Here is a 15,900-nt window from a genome sequence, read left to right as displayed (position 1 = left end):
TAGCAAGAGCCGTGCTTCGCAGAATCTACCACCGGATCGGAAACGCGACCCACTGAGAAGATCCGGCGAGAAACTCAGTGGGCTGTGGCTGAGGGTTAATTTACTCGCCGAGCCCTTCGTCGGAAGCGACGGGTTCGGCGAGGACGATGACTGGAACGAATGTACTGATAATATAAAAACAAATTAAGTAGCAGTCACACGGCAAGCCTACTAAAGCCTACGGCAAGGTATCTAAAAGCGCCGTTAATGGATCTAGAGGATCCGTAATGACGTGATTAGGGCGGTTTTTAATGACGTTTAAGTTGAAATTATTTATGATGACCGGAAATATATTATATTTAATTTCTAAAGCCTATTAAATTGGTTGGTACAGATAGCTTAAGACTTAGAAACTATTACAAATATGTTGAAATGAAAGTGTCATGTACAATGCTCTGCGTGCAAATATGGTTGTACTGACCTTACATAAACAAGCTTCAAAACATAATAAACGTTGGCAAAATATGTAAAACTGAATATTTAGATTTCAAATACTTCGATAGATATATAGCAGTGGGCAGATAAAGGCTGATGATGATGTTGATGATGATAGATGTATTGGTTGTGACATTTTTAGTTAATGCTTTTTTTTCAGTTAAAGCCTTTTTTAGTTATTGCTCTCCTACGAATTTAGTTTAAAAATAAATTATTTATGGCCACCTACAACCTGAAGTCGTCGTGGCCTAACGGATAAGACGTCCGGTGCATTCGTGTTGAGCGATGCACCGGTGTTCGAATCTCAAGCGGGTACCAATTTTTCTAATGAAATACGTACTCAACAAATGTTCACGATTGATTTCCACGGTAAAGGAATAACATGGTGTAATAAAAATGAAACCCGCAAAATTATAATTTGTGTAATTTACTGGTGGTAGGACCTCTTGTGAGTCCGCGCGGTCGGGTACCACCACCCTGCCTATTTCTGCCGTGAAGCAGTAATGCGTTTCGGTTTGAAGGGTGGGGCAGCCGTTGTAATTATACTTTAGACCTTGAGACCTTAGAACGTGTATCTCAGGATGGGTGGCGCATTTACGTTGTGGATGACTATGGGCTCCAGTAACCACTTAACACCAGGTGGGCTGTGAGCTCGTCCACCCATCTAAGCAATAAATAAAAAAAAACTTTGCTTATTTATACGAGTCGAAGTCTTAGAAGAAGCTTATCGTAAAACTAATCACAAGTAAAGAATCGGTAAATAGCAAATAGATATTATTTCTAATGTAATTTAGCATAAGAGCCTCAAGCGAGTTATTTTAAAATATGATTTAAATAATTATTTTCACACGTCAATTTGTTAACAATGCAATTTGTAACAACATATCGCGTCATTCAATACTTTCCCCTTATTAGACCCGCTGAAATCTTAGTTGGCGATATGAGTAATTAGCATATTGTTAATCAATTTCAACGTCAATCAAATATAAACGCTTATTAACGCGTTCTGGAACAAACATTACAGATGGGTTTTTTTGCGCTAATTTTAAAAAGCAAAATAATGATGTATATAATATATTTAAAAACTGACACTTACACTGAATAATTAAGAATTCTATAGAAGAAAGAAAAGAAAATGTGCACATATTCTTTATACATATAAGATAACATTACTGCTTATTTCAGTTTTTAAATAATAATAAATACAAGGTTGTTCTATTTTAGATGAAATCGGGCAATGCGTGACTAATTTTTTCCCTATTTACCATTTATTCAGTTAAGCTTTCCAAATTATGACCTAATAATCAAAAGCTCCGCGGCTTATACAGTTTGACAATAAGCGGTATATACATATAATACATTGCGTAAATTATAAAAGTTCAGTCTACTAAAAGCAAATATCATTAGATAGGTACCGAACCTCTACATATTTTTGCCGCGAAGTTGTCATTGATTACAATATAAAAGTAGGTACAATACAACGGCCGTCTGGTGTAGTGGTAAGTGACATGGTCACTACATACGGGGGTCGCGGGTTCGAATCCCGCCAAGGGAAGATATTTGTATGATAAATATAACATGTCTTTTCCAGGGTTATGGATGTATATTCAATAATGTATGTGTATAATAAAAATCTTATATTTATTTCCGTTATCTGGTACCTGTAACACAAGTTCTTTACGAACTTATCACGGGACCAGTTGACGTGGCGTGATTGTTAGTAAATATTTATTTATTTATATTATTATATTATTATAATTCTAATCAGAGACCTTTACTTTATGATGTTTAAGGGTTATATTGCCGTAACATACAACGTAAATACCTATTGTTTTAGTGTGTATTGTAAACTTATGGTGTAATTAACAGGCAGTGTAAAACAAAATTGATAGACCTCTCATGCTACGCTTGAACGTTGACCTCGCGCGTTATCTGATTTCAATTGTATTTCATTGCTGACAGTGAAACGTGGTCTCTTTTAAAAGTCGCTTTCTCTTTCGGGAATGTTTTTTCAAACCACTTTGTATGTCATAGTATTTAATTCAATGTAGTGTACCACTTGTAAATTATATAGTAGATTTGTGGGTGCTTTATGTCGCCAATCTTGGTATATTGTTAAAAAAACGATATCTCCGTGATTAAAGCTACTTTTACGGTTTTTTATTTTCATTGAATATTTAACAAAGAAATACATTTTTTTTACTTAGGTGGGTGGACGAGCTCACAGCCCACCTGGTTTTAAGTGGTTACTGGAGCCCATTGACATCTACAACGGCTGCCCCACCCTTCAAACCGAAACGCATTACTGCTTTACGGCAGAAATAGGCAGTACCTACCCGGGCTGACTCACAAGAGGTCCTACCACTTACCACCAAAATATTTACCACCAAAATATTTACCACCACCACCAAAGTATTTCATAATTATAAATGCATAATAGTATAATGATCCGTGACCACGAAAACTGTCAATTGTCTGAAATTTCGAAACTATTAATACTAGTGGTCGCGCAGTAGTCGAAATTCGACTATAATTAATTGAAATTATAAGTTTTAACATTATTATGGTCCTATTGTTACAGATTTCGCCAAGACTACACTATAGACAAATACTTGTAATATTAAAGATAAACAATACTAACCTATTCACAAATTAACTACAGACTTTAAGCAATAAAAAAATTTGACCATAAACAAAGAGTATATTTTATGTGTGTGTCAACTACATGTTAGTGTGTGTAATGTTTTCTTTATTGATTTAATGTAATGTATATTTTATGCATTATTTTAAAAAAATATTAGCATTGTACACTTCTTCTCTATATTCTCTATAAGTGTGGAAAAATTCATAATCCTCCATTCGCGCAATTTTTGTAAAAAGGGATACAAAGATTTTGCTTCACGTATTAATATTTATAGATAATGACAATAAAAATCCGGAGATTAAAGCATAAAAGTAGCTTTAATTGCATTTACTATTTGCGGCAGCCGACAATACTATATGTCTCCATATTCGGCGCCTGTAATTCATTGGGTTACGTAAATAAAGTGAACAGACCTTACTTCAATTCGCTCGAGTACCGGCGTAAGTAAATAGAATCAGAATTAATTAGCATTACGTGCTCGACAATACATAGGGTGTAATCAATTACATATATAATCGTCAAAGCGAAAATATTCGTGAACAAATAACAGAAAACAAAATACATTTGTCACGTTAGAAAAAATTTTATGTCGTAAATTCACCTCTTGCGATTATTTCTTTTTGCGAAAAACGAAAATATTATACATGAATCCCCATAAAAGCGATTCGTGTATAATATTTTCATTTTTCTCGGGATCTCGACTTCTATCTTGACTATAATTTCCAGATCGAGTCTTGAAATAAAAAACTTTTCCTAAAAATTGTCACTTATGACTTATCTAAATCTTTTATTTATTGCGGAAGTGCCACAATATAATCTATATATATAAAAATGAAACACGTTTTCCGTTGTCACGACATAACATGAAAACGGCTTGACCGATTTGGCTTAAATTTTTTTTTTGTAGTTTTCTAATACTCTGTACAAGGTTCTTACGGAAACAAATATTAAGAAAATCTCTCACAAATATTGAAAAATATACATTTAATTTTGCATATTTATTTGTGAACTATTCCACGCGGACGAAGTCGTGGGCAAAAGCTAGTAATATATAAAACAAAGAAACTCCAACCATAAAAGTAAAGTTTTTTTTTAATTGCTCACGTGGGTACGTGAGCTTAGGGCCCACCTGATTTAAAATGGTTAGATGTGCCCGTTAATATCACATGCCACAACCTACTTTGAGACTGTGTCAAAGCCTCAACTATGTTATATGTATAAGTTATATAACGGCTGACCCACTCGTCAAAGAGGAACGCGCGACTGCTTCCCGGCAGGTATAGACAGGATGGTTGTTTTTGCAGGATAGCCATCGGAGCACCGTGATATGTGAGGAATGTAGATCTACACGACGACCTAAATTTAGTACCGACACGTAAGTATCTTAAGGAAGCGTCAGAACGCTACTTTAAAAAAGCAGCGCGGTACGATAAGCCTCTTGTCGTGGCCGCCGCTAATTTATTCTTCGATCGCGACGGGGCAACGCAAGGCCGCCGTCACCCGAAACATGTCTTGTCGGATCTACAGAATCTACCACCGGATCGGAAACGCAACCCACTGAGAAGATCCGGCGAGAAACTCAGTGGGCTGTGTCTATGGGTTAATTTACTCGTCGAGCCCTTCGTCGCAAGCGACGGGTTCGGTGAGGACGGTGACCAGTAGCCTTTTAGGCTACCAGCGTATAAAATAAAACAATTTTTACGGATTTGTGCAATTTTTTCCTATTAGCAAAAATATCGAATACCTTATTAAATTTTTATAAGAAACCAAACAATCGTAACTCTAGATATTTTGACGATAATTAACGGTATATTCAAATATCGACAAATAAATAACAACTTAGTACTCCGTGACAACTACGGAAAAAAGGTGATAAAGGCGAGATTAAACCGCAAAGGAAGAGTAAATTATTTTAACGCCACAAGAAAAATTAAGAAACGACCGAAAGCCGGTCTGATTTATGTTTGAGTTAATCATTATACACAACACTTTCCTTAAACAATTCCATCGTTCTATAAATAAGAAACAATTAACCGACAGACATTAAGAAAATTAAGAAATGTTAAACTACAATATCATCGAAATATAACCTTAGCCCTCTAAAACTGAGATTTGTCTCCATTCATTTGAATCAACAATAATTATCAAGACGGTCATCATTTGTCTTGCGACGTCTGGCCATCGAAGGTGAAAGCGATGAGAGAGATACAAAATATAGAATCGTGTACGAAGGACGGAGGTAGTGAAACTCTAAAATCAGGTACCGTTTCTTGTTAAGTAACATCGGCATTACAAGCCTTTATTATGTAAGTTTTCTTATTAATGCCATGACTCGCTTTTTTTTTCTGAGTTGACCTACTGACGTTGTCTATGAAGTTTCACTTACATAGTTTTAGTAAAGGAGGTGTACGGCCAAAAGAAAACAAAGCAAAGGAATGTTTTTTTTTTCTACCTAGGCTGATAGCCTTGAGAGGCTATGTCAGCGTAACCAGACGAATAGGTGATCTCACGGGGCTCAAACCATGAGTGATGCTATCACTGGCCCTAACAAGAACAGTGCTTCGCAGAATCTACCACTGGATCGGAAACGCGACCCACTGAGAAGACTCGGTGAGAAACTCAGTGGGCTGTGTCTATGGGTTAATTTACTCGTCGAGCCCTTGGTTGCAAGCGACGGGTTCGGCGAGGACTGTGACCGGAACGAATGTACTGACAATATAAAAACAAATTAAGTAATAGTCACACGACAAGCCATCACGGATCGTACCATTTTCAATTCTATGGACTGATTATAAAACACAACATTCGTACGTCAATGTCAAACCTAATAAGAGATCTTGTGTTAATTTCACATCAGGTAGGTACGCCGTGAGTTTGTCTATTATACTAATTATACAATAATAACGAATTTAACGCTAAAGTAATAAAATGAATGTCTTGAAACACTCAATTAAATGTCTCTCGGTACGAGATTGTACGTTCTAAATTCATTCTCATAATCTGGTTAACATAACACGAGAGATGTAATAGGTTTCCGCGGTGTACTCGCTCTGCGTACTATATGTACGGTATAACACCATTTCCCGGAATAGTCGTCCGCGGCTCTATGATTATGTAATTATTACCTTCCCACACAATCAAATTAGAAGAATGCTTTACAATAATTTATTGAGTTTGGTAATTGGAGCGACACTTGAATTCCGACATGAACTTCCCGATCCAGTAACGGTGCTTTTAGGTGCGTTGAGCTCACCGTATTCGTCGAACCCGTCGCTTGCGATAAAGGGTTCGACAAAAGGTCCATTTTTTTAATTTTTTTTTCGGGTAGAGGGCCGAACCTCCTACGAGGTCCCCGCGCAAAAGGGGCGCGCGGGGTATGTGAGACTCAACGATCTGCATGGTGTTGTGAGCAGACCGCGGGCCCAAGGATTTTAGGACCCACCCACTAAACGACTCCCCTGCACTCTTACACCCGACGTCCGATCCCCTCCGAGGTCAGAACCCGGATGAGGTAGGGGGGCTACCACGGTCAACACTACAACCAGACGGCGCGGCTGACCCCAAGGACGCCCAGCCGACGGAGCCTTCGAGGCGAATCGAAGGCTCTGAAACGTCGGCTGTCTCGGTACGGCAGCCCGTCAGGCCGCCCAGACGGTGCCGCTGGTGTCCCGAAATACCCCGCTGGACCAGAACCAGCCTGCCGGGTCGGGACGCCATACACCGTCGACCGGTCGCTCTATTCACTCCACGGCAGCGCGTTAGAGTGCTGGTAGCGCGCCGCGCGGCCTCACCCCCTCAGGTCGCCCCTTGACCTTCACAGGGGGGAGGCCGCTACCTACAGTCGACAAAGGGTCCATAGTCTATGTTTTTTTTTTCCAACTCTCACGCTCAACAACCCGCGTCCGAACCTTGCATGAGACAGAACTCATGAAAAGGCAAAGGGGGGAAAGTGAAGCGTTTAGTGCGGAGCACATCTCTGCCATCACCCTCCCCTCGGGACGCCGGACCGGCGGTCGTCGCCGTCACGACCACCAGCCCTCTCGGTCGGGCAGGCTATCCGGAGCCCGCCTAGATGGCGCTGGTTAGAATGGGCTATCCTACGGAATACCCCGCCGGGTCAGAACCAGCGTAGGTCGAGGATAGCCGGCCTTCTATCACCCGGATGCTTTTGCGTAAAACGCGTGCAGAGCATTTGCATGTCGTCTTCTTAGGCCCCCTTCGCCGGTCCCCAGACCGACATGTGAAGGGGACCCGAAACACTTAGAGGGCCAGGGCTTGGGCGAGATCCACCTCCCTGTCCCCCACTCGACGGCGGCGGGCTTGCGCGTCTCTCACGCGCCCCGCCACCTCCTTCTGCAAGATGGTGCACTCGCAGAAGTCGAGCATCGCCTTCCAAAACTCGTCGTCGCTGAGCATCGATGCCACAACACTCGGCAACGACAAGTCGTTTCCTATTTTTACGAGGAGGACACGGCGCCACCCCTCCCATGCGGGGCAGGCAACGAGCGTGTGCTCTGCCGTGTCCAAGTCGCAACCACAATGGTGGCACTCTGCCGTCGGCTCGTCTCCATCCCGCTGCAGGAACTCACCGAAGCAACCATGCCAAGTGAGCACCTGCGTGAGCCGGAAAGTGAGGCGTCCTCTGTCACGATTCACCCAGTCCACAAGGACTGGGTGAATCGCCTCGGCGGTCCTACCACTAGTCGAAGGATCGGCCAGCTGCCTGGACCATGATTCTAGCACGGACCGCCGAGATTGGGCCCTCCGCGCTCTGACCACACTGGGGCTGGGACGCGCCACGCCCCGGGCACGAAGGTCAGCCCGCCACTGATAGCGTAGTCAGCGGCGAGCGCCTCCGCCTCCAGGACCCAAGGCGGCGTCCCAGCCACTACACACGCCGCCTCAAAGGAGATGGTGCGATAACCACGGATGACCCTGACAGCAGCAACAACTTCGCCACCCCCGCGGCCAGGGACAGTCTAGGGCAGGTAACATTTCATTTCAAATATCTATCGCATAGAACTCAAACTCTTGAAATTTGTATAATCGATACCGAATGAGAAACGATCAGTACTGTCTTTTCTGCCGCAAAGCTGTCTTGTCTTCTATTTTGAAGGTAACTGCTATGAAACTATTGAGATTTTGACCTCATGTTTCAAGGTCGCGGCAGTCATGTCTATGTGCTCCGGTGACCACTCAGAAGTCGTAAGGTCGACCAGTTCATCTTTAGTCATAATAAAACGTGCTGAGGTTTATGTAAATTAGGATTCCTCGGTCAGCGCTTTCTCTATGATGACACTTCAGTGCTAAGGGCAGACTCGTAAAATTATAATGCGGGCCCATGCAGTTTTTATATATTTCTCGATTTTCAATATCACGAATACTATGTATATTTATAAGGTTGTAAATAAATACAAGAACGCATACAAGAAGAAAGAAGAAGAAGAAAGCAGCAATACAACAATTTTTACTGGTGGTAGGACCTATTGTGAGTCCGCGAGGGTAGATACCACCGCCCTGCCTATTTCTGCCGTGAAGCAGTAATGCGTTTCGGTTTGAAGGGTAGGGCAGCCGTTGTAACTATACTTGAGACCTTAGAACTTATATCTCAAGGTGGGTGGCGCATTTACGTCGTAGATGTATATGGGCTCCAGTAACCACTTAACACCAGGTGAGTTGTGAGCTCGTCCACCCATCTAGTGATAAAAAAAAAACTATAACAAAGCTTATTTATTTTTATTTCTCACCGGTAAAAAATCGATAATGTCAATTCGGAAAGTTTTTTCTTTAGATCATTTACTTATGATAATCTCTTCTACTATATAGCCAATATAGAGCAAGCAACATTTTCTAGCAAGCTGTGAAATTCGCCTGGGAATATCGATAATGAAGTATTTGTGTCTTACTTTCATTCATTTTGAACAAAACCTTTTTAAAAAGGTCTTAACTATTTGCGACAGCTATGGACAGCTGATAAATCCTTTTCGAAGAGTTCTCGTTTGGTTTAACAATTGAATGCTTTCTCATGCTATTCAAAAACACCTGACAGCCGTTCCCAGCGATATCACATCGTGTAGTTCTCATACGCGATACACATACATACATACATATATAGGTGGCTTCGATTAGATATAATATATAATCCACTGACTCGATGGTATAGTAATTAGCGTGACTGACTGTTGTGCCGAGGGTCGCGGGTTCGATTCCCACGTCGATTAAACATAATGTGTGATGAACAAGTTTGTTTGCTCTTTATTTGGCTGTTTATCTATACTAATATATAAATCTACAATGGTTTTTACGAGTGTTCCGTTATAACTACTGAAACATGCATCCGATTGACTTGAAACTTGGTATCCATGTAGAAAATACATGTACTTAATGGATAGGCTAATATTTATATGAATCTTGGACTCCCTACACCAGTTGTGGGGGCCTTAATGATCAGAATGTTTGTGGGGGTTAGAAATAATAATGTTAATTTTAAATGCCCAGCGAAGCGGATGGGTACAGCTAGTTATCTATATATTGAAAGATATATAAATGTACACTTCTGGATATAGTCTAGGTGTACAGAATTCGTCTCGCATTAATACGCTCTCATCAGTTTCTCCAACATATATTGCCGGTAAAAACACGTACCAAGTTAAACAAAGAAAAGTAAATCTTTTGACATTGATATAAATCTGTTTTTTTTATGTGGGCACCTAGTTTCTAAAATAAGTATGTTCCTCAATCACTGGTACTCATAACAGGAATCTTAAATTGGGTCCGGATAATTGGTACCTGATTTGTTCTTATTCTTAGTAAATGTATTCTTAGTTTGTCGATTTTTTTTATGTGAAACATCTATAGCCGCACGTAAAACCAATTTCTGGCGTGGCGACGCATGCCATGACGACGCGTCGCCACGCTATGTGGTGGTATATATATACAGTCTATATGCAGTAGTGTGTACGGTGTGGCGACGCGTCGCCATGCGCAATCGACTGTGCGATTCTCTCCCACTCGATCCGGCGTTAAGCCATCTCTCTCGCTACACTGAGCTCGGATACCTATAGTGTATACTCCGTAGTGTATACAGTGCTGTTTACTACAGTACACATAACCTGTGTTTTACTTGAAAACAAATTATCTTTTCGTAATATTTTATTTTATCATTATGACATATTTAGTTCCTATCACAATCTGTTCTTTTTTGCATATTACTTTTACAAAATAATGTCGATGTTTCACATTATTAGTGTTAAGAGTGCAGAATGACTTCACGCCTCACCTAGCATTAAATGGCATAGACATTGTAATGCGAACATGGAATTCACTTCAGGACATGAAGTTGAAATTTGAATTTTTTCTATTGCGTACTGTCTAAATTATTAAGTCTTCAGATCTGTATATTATTATGTATTTTGTAATCTATGGTATTTGAAATTCTAAAATTAAAAATGAATTAAACTAATTAATTAGGCTTAAAAACAATTAAAAACAATAAAAAGTTCAAAAGAAATTAATAATATGTACAATACATGAAAGCAAACATTTAAATTTTAATGAATATTAATAAAGTGAAATTAACACCCTAATTAATTTTTAATTTAATGTAAACCACACAACAACGCACATAATTATGCCTCTCTCACTTTCTTTGAAACACAACATAATCGTGAGGGATTGACATTAAGAGAAGGCGTTTAATTACACTTTAGAACTGTCAAATAGCCTAAGCATTTCTTTCCAAGGACTTTGACGTCTTAGACGAAAAATAATAGAGTCTTGATTATTAGCTATTGTCCAGACGTAACTCTAGAACTTTCTCAATGACTGAACGGTTAAAAACATACTCTTAACGCGTAGGTACTCATTGTTGTGTGTCTCATTTAGGCACCTATTGGGTTTCTAATTTGGGACGTGCGAAAAAAGGTTTCGTTGTAGACAGCCAAAATAGATATATAATGTATTGTTTTTTTATTACCAATTCTCATAGTTATATTGACTTTTAAGCTATTGCATAGCTTTTATCGCGGGCCTTGAGCGCGGCGACAGAATCATGAAATTCCGTAACGAAAAAAACCGAACACCCCTCACTCCGCCTACCATGTAGCTCGCGTTCTACACATTCACACATTGCGCTTGTGTAGTGTTTGTGAATAAGCGCGTGGCGTGACGTCACACTGCATGCGCATCATGAAAAATCTGCCCATCTCTCTCTCGCGCGGTCTAGCTTATGAGTGTGAAGGGGACAGTTAATGTTTTGCTTTTATTAATGTTTAATATAGCGTGGTCTTGTTTTATTATTGTTTTAATATTAATTTATCATTGTCTATGATAAAAAATGCTATGCAATTTTTGCAATCTTTACCGCGGCAGTTCCCGAGTGCCACACGTTTTTTTTTGTAGCTATTTATTGTGTTTGAACTAGCGATATTAGTTTGACTTGAACTTCTTATTAAACTTACCCCACGCGCGCCATTCAATATTTACTTATTTAATGTTTAAGTAACTCTATGTATGTACTTTTATACACAGCTAATATATGTATTAATTTATAATTTTAATTAATTCTTTAATCAAGAAAGTATGCGTCTCAAAAACGAGACCAACTTTTATGAACTCTCGACATCCAAGCTTTTGCCGATAAAAGCGATCACAACAACCATTCAAAAGCTTCAATGTAATTTTATCATAAAACGAAAGCTTTTTCTTCACTTTCAACAAAAAATAATAATTTTGTGCAATTTTCTTTTTTTTAAATCGATTATTATAGTTATTTATTGAAATATTCACATACACATTTCAAAGCAGCAAAGGCTTTAAAACAATTTATTAAGTATTAAGTATTAAGTTAACAATTATTAAGTATATAGATAAGAACAAATAGAATTATTAAAATTTTTCATAGCGAATTTTTATTTTATTCCTTAGATGGGTAGACGAGCTCAGAGCCCACCTGGTGTTAAGTGGTCACTGGAGCCCATAGAAATCTACGACGTAAATGTGCCACCCACCTTGAGTAGTTCTAAGGTCTCAAGTATAATTACAACGGCTACCCCACCCTTCAAACCGAAACGCATTACTGCTTCACGACAGAAATAGGCGGGGTGGTGGTACCTACCCGCGCGGACTCACAAGAGGTCCTACCACCAATATAAATATATTTTTTTGTAAAGTAAAAAAACTCAATTCCAAATCAATCTTTTCCAATGTCTATGACGGTGAACTCGAGGTGGTATTGCTGTCATACGATTTGCTTGTCGTTATGCTATGGTGAATATTTTGCAGAATAATAATTTTTACGATGTAATTGAAATAGTCACATGTCCTTGAGACGACCGCTTGCATTGTGGAATTGGGCTGCTTATGGACTCCGGTAAGAACCACTGCAGAACGTCAGATAGGTCATGGATAGATGGCTCTATCAGGCTACTTCATATAGTCACTGTAGGACTGATACTACAAACTCATATCTCAAGGTGAATGGCGGCATTTACGCTGTTGATGTCCATGGGCATCGGTAAACATTTGACTCCAGCCAGGCCGTGAGCTCGCCGCACCCGTCAAGCAATAAAATAAAGTAAGTTAAAGTATCTATTAAAAGTATCTAAAAATTATAATTTGCGTAATTACTGGTGGTAGGACCTCTTGTGAGTCCGCGCGAGTGGGTACCACCGCCCTGCCTATTTCTACCGTGAAGCAGTAATGCGTTTCGGTTTGAAGGGCGGGGCAGCCGTTGTAACTATACTGAGACCTTAGAACTTATATCTCAAGGTGGGTGGCGCATTTACGTTGTGGATGTCTATGGGTTCCAGTAACCACTTAACACCAGGTGGGCTGTGAGCTCGTCCACCCATCTAAGCAATAAAAAAATAAAATCTATTGTATTGTAATGACGTGCCATTGACATGAGTCATCTGATAAAATTAAAAAATCGAAACATTTCCTACTAAAACAAGTTTCAAGTTCAAAGTCACGTCCGATATTTAAATGATTAGCATAATGACCGTACTGATAGTTTAATAACATTAGATAATATAATGTTAATTTATTTAAATCAAATTCACGTTGTTCTGCAGAACTGGTGGTAGGACCTCTTGCTACTGGTGGTAGGACCTCTTGTGAGTCCTCACGCGTAGGCACCACCACCCTGCCTATTTCTGCCGTGAAGCAGTAATGTGTTTCGGTTTGAAGGGTGGGGCAGCCGTCGTAACTATACTGAGACCTTAGAACTTATACTCAAGGTGGGTGGCGCATTTACGTCGTAGATGGGCTCCAGTAACCGCTTAACAGCAAGTGGGCTGTGAGCTCGTCCACCCATCTAAGCAATAAAAAAAAAACGGAACACAATGTTTTGCGTTTTCCATTTTCTTCGCCAATTACTCTTGTTACACGACTGTCAGTTTAATATTGGATAGGAGTAATGTTTTTAGAGTTCGTTTTCGCGTTATTAAAGGAGTTTCTTTATTTCACTATAACTTTGAAATTTCGAATCAGATTTGAAGTAATATACTTAGCTGAGAAGTAATAAGTAATAATAAGGACTCTTGTAAGCAATATAAGATTTTAAGTAGTAAAATTAGGTGTTGATAAAGCTACCATGCGTGAATGATGGAAAGTGGTAACAAAGTAAAAAAAAAACTATCAATATAGCAAGTGTATATTGTTGGGCGAGCTATCGAGTTACAGTGGTAACGCAAAAAAATGGAATAGAAAGAAGGTAGATGGATTTATTTACTTCTAAAACCCTACCCACAAATATTCAGTCTATTCGCCACTTGGAACAGGTCCAAAATATCGAGGACTCATTAATAGTAAATTGATGTAAGGATTAAAACTATTGTTACGATAACTATTGTTATCTTGCAGTTTTTATTCTCATTATATTATTTACGATATTTCAAATAGTTTACAGATATCGTCATTACGGCCACAAAAATTGCGAGATTTTGCCGTAAAAATTGTTTTAATTATGTCCACGACTTACCGCAGCCGGAAAAAAATATTATCGTCTAACGACGATTCTAATGAACCCATTAAATATTATTATTTATAGTGGGAACGGAAGTTTAGATCACCGTTACGATAGGAATAGATAGGATAATGACGCGTGCGCGATCTCATAACAAGCCGTATTGCTACCACCAAAGGCGACTCTTACCATTTAAGATAAGGATTCATCAACTTATTGTGAAATTGTGATCAAAATTCCCAAGTAATTATCGGTTATTCCATTAAAATATATTATCAATTAGTAATTTGATGAGGTTTTGTGTTAGAACTATTTTTATTGTATTTGTCACTTTTAATTGTTAAATCATCAAGTTTGACAACCATGTTTATATTTGAATAAATGATTATAAAAATAACAAAAATATTGATCTGATAATGAACTTGAAACTTTTGTAGCGCAATTTTTGAATCGTCTTCTTGTTGTTTAATTAAACTTGGATTCATTACGTTGGTCTTGACAGAGACTATTTACAAATCGTATATTTTTTTTTACTTAATTTTTTTTGTAAACGAACAAGTCATGTAAATGCAAACTAAATGCTAATGGATCATAAATATTGAGCATACTTCACTCACACATTACGTACAGTGCGCCATGCGCAATTTAAAATTCCAGGGTGAAGGAATAAAATCGTGGAGTAAAAATCAAACCTGCAAAAAGTATATTTTGCGTAATTACTAGTGGTGGGTCCTCTTGTGAGTCCGCACAGGTAGGTACCACCACCCTGCCTATTTCTATCGTGAAGCAGTAATGCGTTTCGGTTTAAAGGGTTGGGTAGCCGTTGTAAATAAACTGAGATCTTAGAACTGATATTTCAAAGTGGGTGGCGGCATTTACGTTGTAGATGTCTATGGGCTCCGGTAATCACTGAACAGTCTTAGCACCGGGTGGGCCGTGAGCTCATCCACCCAACTAAGCAATAAAAAAAAAAATTGGTATGTGTGACCAGCTTCGAGAAACGACCTCTTGAATGTGAGGTGCGTGTAATACCACTGTACTACAAGCGCAAAAAATCATGCACTCATATTAAAATTTATAAATAACTAGCTGACCCGGCAGACTTCGTAGTGCCTCAATCGATAAATAAAAGACACATCAAGGGGACACATCAAAGGAAAAACAAAATTGTTATTTTTACTTAATTTCGAGCATTTTCATATTTATCTACCTTTTAAACCTTGTCTGGACTTCCACAAAAAATTCAAGACCGAAATTAGCCAAATCGGTCCAGCCGTTCTTGAGTTTTAGCGAGACTAACGAACAGCAATTCATTTTTATATATAGAGATCTTTTTTTTTTTAATTCTTAACAAATTCCTCAATACGGCATTATCCACAACTACGAAACTTTGTAATCGATGACAAAAAACTTAAAAACGTAACAGTTTAAATACGTACCAATTCTGTTTTTTTTTTTTTAAATACACTATAACACTCACTTTATTGATGGCGCAAGTTAGGCGCCAGGCTTCCGACTACCGACTGCCTTCTCCAAGCGCGGAACCTCGCAAATCGCCTCCACCGTCGAGCGAAATGCACTTACGTAAGAATCGTTACACTGTGTACTCAATAAATGCTCATATTTTTAGTTTACACTTGAGATCTTCGCACATTCCCCGGTCACCGTTCTCGTCGAACTCGTCGCTTGCGACGAAGGGCTCGACGAGTAAATTAACAGACACAGCCCACTGAGTTTCTTGCCGGATCTTCTCAGTGGGTCGCGTTTCCGATCCGGTGGTAGATTCTGCGAAGCACGCCTCTTGCTAGGGTTCGTG

At 39.2% G+C, this 15,900-nt stretch overlaps 1 protein-coding gene across 3 annotated transcripts in view; it reads right to left on the bottom strand.

Moving 5' to 3' along the window:
- Positions 1-15,621, bottom strand: part of LOC114244054 (very long chain fatty acid elongase 4) — a 28,049-nt gene extending 12,428 nt beyond the window's left edge. The window contains exon 1 of one of the 3 annotated variants that reach the window (XM_028175761.2): positions 15,524-15,621. The gene's annotated coding sequence lies outside the window, so the exon portion shown is untranslated. Of the gene's footprint in view, positions 1-14,701; positions 14,777-15,523 lie in introns of those variants that run through there. The other 2 variants (XM_089732299.1, XM_089732300.1) reach the window with 2 other exon arrangements.
- Between the last annotated feature and the right edge of the window lie 279 nt (positions 15,622-15,900).

The sequence above is a fragment of the Bombyx mandarina genome, chromosome 13, assembly GCF_030267445.1.
Source record: "Bombyx mandarina strain Sakado chromosome 13, ASM3026744v2".
Classification (NCBI taxonomy): Eukaryota; Metazoa; Arthropoda; class Insecta; order Lepidoptera; family Bombycidae; genus Bombyx; species Bombyx mandarina.
The sequence above is the reverse complement of the archived record's forward strand: the minus strand, read 5'-3'. Positions and strand labels throughout refer to the sequence as shown.